The sequence below is a fragment of the Pholcus phalangioides genome, unplaced genomic scaffold (assembly GCF_987345545.1).
Source record: "Pholcus phalangioides strain wild (caught in Gottingen) unplaced genomic scaffold, Ppha-v1.0 ptg000003l_1, whole genome shotgun sequence".
Classification (NCBI taxonomy): domain Eukaryota; kingdom Metazoa; phylum Arthropoda; class Arachnida; order Araneae; family Pholcidae; genus Pholcus; species Pholcus phalangioides.
Window position 1 is genome coordinate 50,633,571 of NW_028301596.1, and position 6,846 is coordinate 50,640,416.

Sequence of the window (6,846 nt, forward strand, 5' to 3'; positions counted from 1 at the left end):
ACATTTTGCACTGTGCTTCTGGAAGTGAAAGAGCGTCGTTCTTAAACGTACATGTCTGCTGACTTAAAAAAAAGAAGAACGTAATTTATATTGTGAGGAGAGACGGAAAAGAATTATCTGTAGTTGCTAATGCACTACTTTGGCCAAAAATTGTTTTTGTAATCGTCATTTCTGTCATTTTGCTTTGGCTCAAATCAATCTTACGGGATACTCAAGTAGTGCTATAAAAAAGGGATTTTTTTATTATGCTATGATTATGTTGTCTAAGGGGTTGCGTCTACCCCCGTTCTTCCTTTTATAATTTTTGAGTGAGCCCTGAGGTTGATGCTCAATATTGCACTGCAAACTTCTGATCCTTGAAGGCATACTTTGAGTATGGAAAATTATAGGGGGAAAAAATATAAATCCCCTACTATAAATTATAGTAGGGGAAAAATTATTCAAATAACAGAACTCGGATGCGTCATTTATGTTACAAGGGGTTATATAGGTATTAAATTAACTTTTTATGCGAACACCCTGTGCTCAAAAAACCTAGTTAGAAAGTTATGTCTCATGAGAGGCACAAAAAAAAAAAAATCTGTGTTTCTAAAGTGTAATATTCACTGAGACATTCGAAACCAGAAAAATTGGAGAAAAGCAGTCAGGGTTCATACGGGTTGGGAAAACAATTTTTATTAAAAGAAATGGTGGGGAAATCAGGGAAAATGGCCCATTTTCTTTTTTGTTTTAAAACCTGGAAATTTCAGACAACGACCTGGAAAATCGTCACGATTGCTGTCTGGAAAAAAATCAATCAAAAAAATAGAAAAATTTCCCACGAGAATAAAACAGGGAATTCCGATAACATCGTAAAAATACACATATATATTGATAATCCGTAAACTATCGCAATGTATCGCAAAAAACTAGATACTGAGGAGGAGAAACGTATTGCGCTGAGACTTTATCGTAACTCTTTCTAGTGTTTCTAGAAACAACTACGCATCATAGAAAGCCAGGTACAAAGCTCAGTTGCGATAATTACGTAAGTTGACTTCAGTTAGGAAGGGCGGATGATGCGCGTGTATAGTTTGAGTTTTCCACATGGGTATTTTTATTTGAAAACAATGAGTAGTAAAGAAAACTTGCGTGGATGGATAAAAACCTGAATCGTCAGTAGACTGATTGGATCGATGCAGTCAAAAATAACCCGCATAAAGTGTGGTGTCAGCTTTGCGGCGAAACTCTCAACATGGGCAGATAGAATATTCAGAACCACGCCAAGCATGTGAAATCAGAGTTCAGTGAACATCCCCTTTTTTATCTATAGGGGGGGGTGTCGGCTAAACCATCACCTAGAGATGGAAGGCCTCTGCACTGTTTGCCATAAACGTCATTCAGACTACCTTGCAAGTTTGCCACATTTTGAAACACAGCATCCTATAGAAACGTCCTCTCCACTTGTCTTTTCTTCCTTGTAATCTTCATCTCCACAAATAACCACTCTTTCGATGAATCTTGTATAGCATCCTATTTCGTTTCTAATTATTTTGGCGTAGAATCTTCCTGATTGGCTCACAAATACCGCGTAGTGATTGGATGTGGGGCATAGAAATCGCCAATTCTGAACCCGATCATTTCTTTTCCTCACAACGGTGATACTGGCACGAGCGTGGAATTTTTTTCCCCTGAATATTCTGAGGGAAAATGGACTGCTTACTGACGTCACAAGCTGAGTGCGGAGGCCGCCTATCTCTAGGAGGTTCTGGCTAAACTCAGTTCTAGCGCTTACGCGAGTGCAAGTCAACTGTGAAGAATTTTCATGCAGTGAAACCAACTACATCTTTGACTATATCACAAAGGAAACAACAGCGAAGGCTTGTAGGCATTGAAATTGCAGAAAAGGGAAATCTTTCATTTCTTAATTGCGTTCCGTTTTACTTTTCCATCAGGCGTATTTGAAAAGCATAAATGCGTGTAAAAAAAAATCTACGATTATGATATTGTAATTAATTAACATTATTAATTTTATAATGGGATTATTTTTTGTAAATTTTTTATTAATTTATTTCAATTTTTGATTTTTTTTTTGAAAAAAACCTGGAATTTTTTGAAAATTTGACTGGAAAAGTCGGGGAACTTTTTTTACGAAAATGAGTATGAATCCTGACAGCGTATACTAATGAACAGTGAGTGCTTCTTTCTCATGTTTATACTGCTCTTTCCCAATTTTTCTCAGATTTGTAAATATATAATATCTCAAGAGAATAACGCACTTGGCAACTCGGAATATATATATTTTTTTGTTGGCCTCAGGAGAGTCAGGGATTCAACTTTCTAATTGGCTTTTTTAGGACAGGGTGACCAAATAAAAAGTTATTTTATTTGAACAATTTCTGACATCCAAATACGTGGTATTTGGATAAGTCTTATAATTGAAAGTATGCCTCTCTAGGATAGAGGTCTTCGGCCTTTTTCCACCAGAAAGCACTGCTTGTGCGCATCATCAAAAGAAGAGCACCGTGATAGCAAGTTTGGCATACGAATGCATAAAATCGATGATTTCAGTCCTTGAATGCAATTTGTACAATTTTTTTAGTTTGAAAGTTGATCAAGTACTCGCGAGCACAAAACTGGGCACAAGTAGCAAGCACTCTGGGTGCTTCAAGGAGCACCGTGGTTCTCGCAAGCAACAGGCTGAAGATGCCTGCTCTAGGATCATCTGTTCGCCACTAAATACCGGCAAGGGGAATTATTAAATCAACAAATTGGGAACAACAAATTTTGGTCTTGTTTTCTAAAGAAATATATTGGTTCCAAACAGTCGCCGGAAAAGCGCTCGCCAATCCCGCGCGTGCGCGTCCTGACAATGTTCAACATGCTGCAGTCACAACAATCACTGCAGCAAGATTCTTTAGATCAGCGGTTCTCAACCTTTGTAAGTCCGCGGCCCGGTAAATCTTTTTTGCGTAAGTGAAAGGCCCGGTCATACATACAACTAACAAGAAATTAATGGGAAAGTGAAACTGCGGATCACTCACGGCCCTGTGTGACTAGTGCTAGGGCCCGGTAGTTGAGAAACACTGCTTTAGATCACCATAACTTAACCATAACCTGAGGCTTAAACCCCTATGACCTGGCCTAAAGCATGGGTTTTCGACCTTTAAGAAAAGTGTGGGTCAAAAAAAAAGTTCAGTGACGGCGTGGGCCCCACAATGGGAATCACTGCCTTAGATATATCTGAGCGTTTTTTCGGTTTTGTTTCCATTGAGGAATATCTGTCGAATTTCCCATAATTTTTTCTGTTTTTGCTTTTTTTTAGCGTTTCTGGTTTAGTTGGGAAAGATTGTTGTTGGCGGTTTTCTTATAGTAGCGCCATCTGTTGTGAAAATCGTAAAAATGACGAATAAGGGTGCGTGCGCCTTGTGGCACCTTTACAGATCAGTTGAGTGACCCACGGCAAAGTTCCAGAACACTTGAGCTGTCCGCGCGCGTGGCACATTTAGATCCCTTAAAAGACATGTGCTACGGTTTTATAGAGCACTTGAAGGACCCGCGGAGAATTTAGAGATCCCTAACGTGTCGATATAGCCACACTGTTTCTCAACCTCCGGGCTGCGAGTGATTGGCCGTTTCCTTTACTCTCCGCCCCCATTCATTTTCTATTTGTCGTATGTTTCATCGGGCTTTCTACTTACAAATTAAATGAAACCGGCCGCTGGCTTCCTGAGGTTGAGAACCAAGAGGGCTAACCAATTGGGAAGAATGTTGTTCATGTGTGTAGAAACTAGGGAAAGGTTTTTCTTGTTTTTGACACACCGAGTAAGATGTAATTATATATATTTCATATTTTTATAAAGGGTGGTTGATGACGTAAGCATCATTCAAAGTCTCCCTCCGCCCTTGTCATCAAAAGTCAGCAAACAAGAAATCCCGTCCCCCTATTGATAATGACGTAATACTTGAATGACCCCTAACCCTATGTTCATATTCGATAGGGCTCCTTGAAACCCAGGCCGACTTATCCGCTGTCTTTCAGAGAAGTGTGACATCGGTAATACCGCTATAACCAATCGCTGTTCCGTAGATTGTGTCGTAGCGTGCCTTCTCGGGGGGGGGGGGAGAGGGCGGCTTAAAAGGGGAAAATATGCAAAATAAATGTAAATTATTTGTAAGCCCCCCCCCCGGCTGCTCCCTGTTCAGCTTTTGTTTTCTTAATTAGAAGTCATTTAATTAAAAGAACTGGCTTTCCCTTTTCAAGATGGAGGACGATGTGAGCCCACCTCTTCTCCCAGGAAAGCCCCCCAGCTTTTGTTAGCGATTGATTGGAACCCCTAAAGAATATATTCACAACTTAAAAAAATTACATCACGATAGATAGTGTAGACTATAGTCATATTATTTAAAACCATTATACATAATGATTTCGTATTTGTTACGTGAAACGTTTTTATTTGCAGAAGCGCTTCATTTGTTTCCATTACGAATTTTGGTGAAAAATTTGTCAATCAAGCTCGTTACGGGCATTTTCTTCGGTCAGCGCAGAAATGAAGCATTCAAATCAAATGAGGCTTTTTGGATCACGTGATTTCCCTTGGGACATACAAGGTAACCAATATGTGGCGACTTCCTGTCGTGCGATTCATGAAAGAAAGAAATCTAAATTAAAGAAACATAAAAATGTGAATCGTTTTTTTTTTCTATTTTAATGGGAGCTAGATATTTCGAATGTTTTTTTAACTTCAAGTTATCGATCTAATGTTTTTTCTTCAAAAAATGCTTGATTAAAAAGCTGCGGAATTTCTTCAATGTAATTTATATGGACCCATAATTAATTTCAAAACATCCTGAACTATATGGATTGATGCAATTGGGTAATATAAGACAATACGGAGACATTAATTCTCATTTTCGCGCTTGAGAAGATACAACCTCTGACAATAAAGTTCGGTGAATAGTCCTGTAACATTAACGTAGATGAAATGTTAACGGAAGTCACCTCCCATTACTATGCACCGCTTAGATCTCCTATACGTGTCCTGGAAACTTTGCAAGAAGTCTTCTTTTGGGATGGAGTTCAAAAGTTTCGTCACGTTTCGTTGAATGTCAGGAATATCGTCAAATCTCTTTCCTTTCAAAGCGAGTTTGAGTCGTGGGAATAGGAAGAAGTCAGGAGGATTGAGATCTGGCGAGTATGGTGGATGTTCAATTTGCACCACCCCCTTTTTTTGCCAGGGACTGTTTGACGATATTGGCTGTGTGAGGGCGAGCATTGTCGTGAACAAGAAACCATGAACCTTGTTGTGCGTACTGAGGTCGTACCCTGCGTAGACGTTTCATGAAACGGGTCAAAATTTCAATATACCTTGCAGCATTCATCGTCGTTCCCTCAGGTTTGATCATTTTGATCATTTTTGTCGCACCGCGGTCATTTTCTGCACACGAGGGCTAATTAGACCGGGACCTACAATTTATTGTTGATTCCGAACGGCAGGCTTGTTTTTCATACTCGTCGAGAGGTTGGTGCGCTAACCCCTCGATGGGGCACTCCCTGCGGTAGCAATTTTTTGCTGCGGTCAAGTCGCCGTTTTTTTTGTTGTACCCCTGTGTCAGGAAAGTTTTCTGACAAGGACGAACCGGGTATCGAACTCGCGACACCTCTAAACATCCTTTGGCACTTTAGGCGGGTATCTTATCGACCGGTCTAGCGCGCCCTCGTTCCCTCAGGTAGAAATTCCTTGTGAATTTTCCTGTTCTCAGTTAAGAACCAACGCACTAAACAAGCACTTAGTAAAACAAGTCTTTCACGGAACACAAACGACGCTCAACTGAACAACGGTGGCGGCAGATGGTCAACACCTGCCGCTACGCATGTGCTGCGTTTTGCTTCGTCAGATCGGCCGTTCTGACTTCATTCACCGAACTTTATTGTCAGAGGTTGTATAAATAAAAAGTTTAAATCAATGTTATTGCATGGATATCCACCTTAAAATGGGTCCGGCTCATTATTTTATATTTAATTTTCTGAGCTTTGTATCTCTAAGCGAACTCAATATTTCGAAAATCAAAAATTCAGTTCAATTTTCACAATTATTGATGTGGCGGAAAATCCCACTAAATTTCCGCATTTCTGTATTAAAATGGGCAATTTTAATATTGATCTTTATGGGGATCATCCAGTGTTTGTCCCTCAGAGTGATGCTGATGATGATTATGACGTCTATTCGAAAAGCCTCATAGCCTACGAAGAAGCAGACGACAGGTGGACTGGTATCAATTTCAGTTTCCTATGAACAAAGCCCACAAACTGAACTTGATATGGAGTTTAGTTCTTGGGTCACTACATAAGGAGGTATCCAAAACGAATGGCTTTCGAAGAAGCAGACGACAGATGAATGCACATCTATTAATTTGAATTCCTTGTATATGGAGCTCACAAACTGAACTTGATTTGGAGTTCAGTTCTTGGATCAACTTATAAGGAGGCATCATAAACAAATGGATTTCGGAGAAGCAGACGACAGGTGAATGAGCATCTATTCATTTCAGTTCCTTGTAAATTGATCCTACGAACTGAACTTGATTTGGAGTTCAGTTCTTGGGTCACTGCATAAGGAGGCATCCAAAACAAATGGCTTTCGAAGCAGACGACAGATGAATCAACATCTATTCATTTGAGTTCCTTGTGGATGGAGCCCACAAACTGAACTTGATTTGGAGTTCAGTTCTTGGGTCAGCTTATAAGGAGCGATCCAAAACAAATGGCTTTCGAAGAAGCAGACGACAGGTAGACATTTATTCCTTTCAGTTCCCTACAGACGGCTCCTACAAATTGAAGGCCTTCAAAAACGAAAAAAGGTTTAC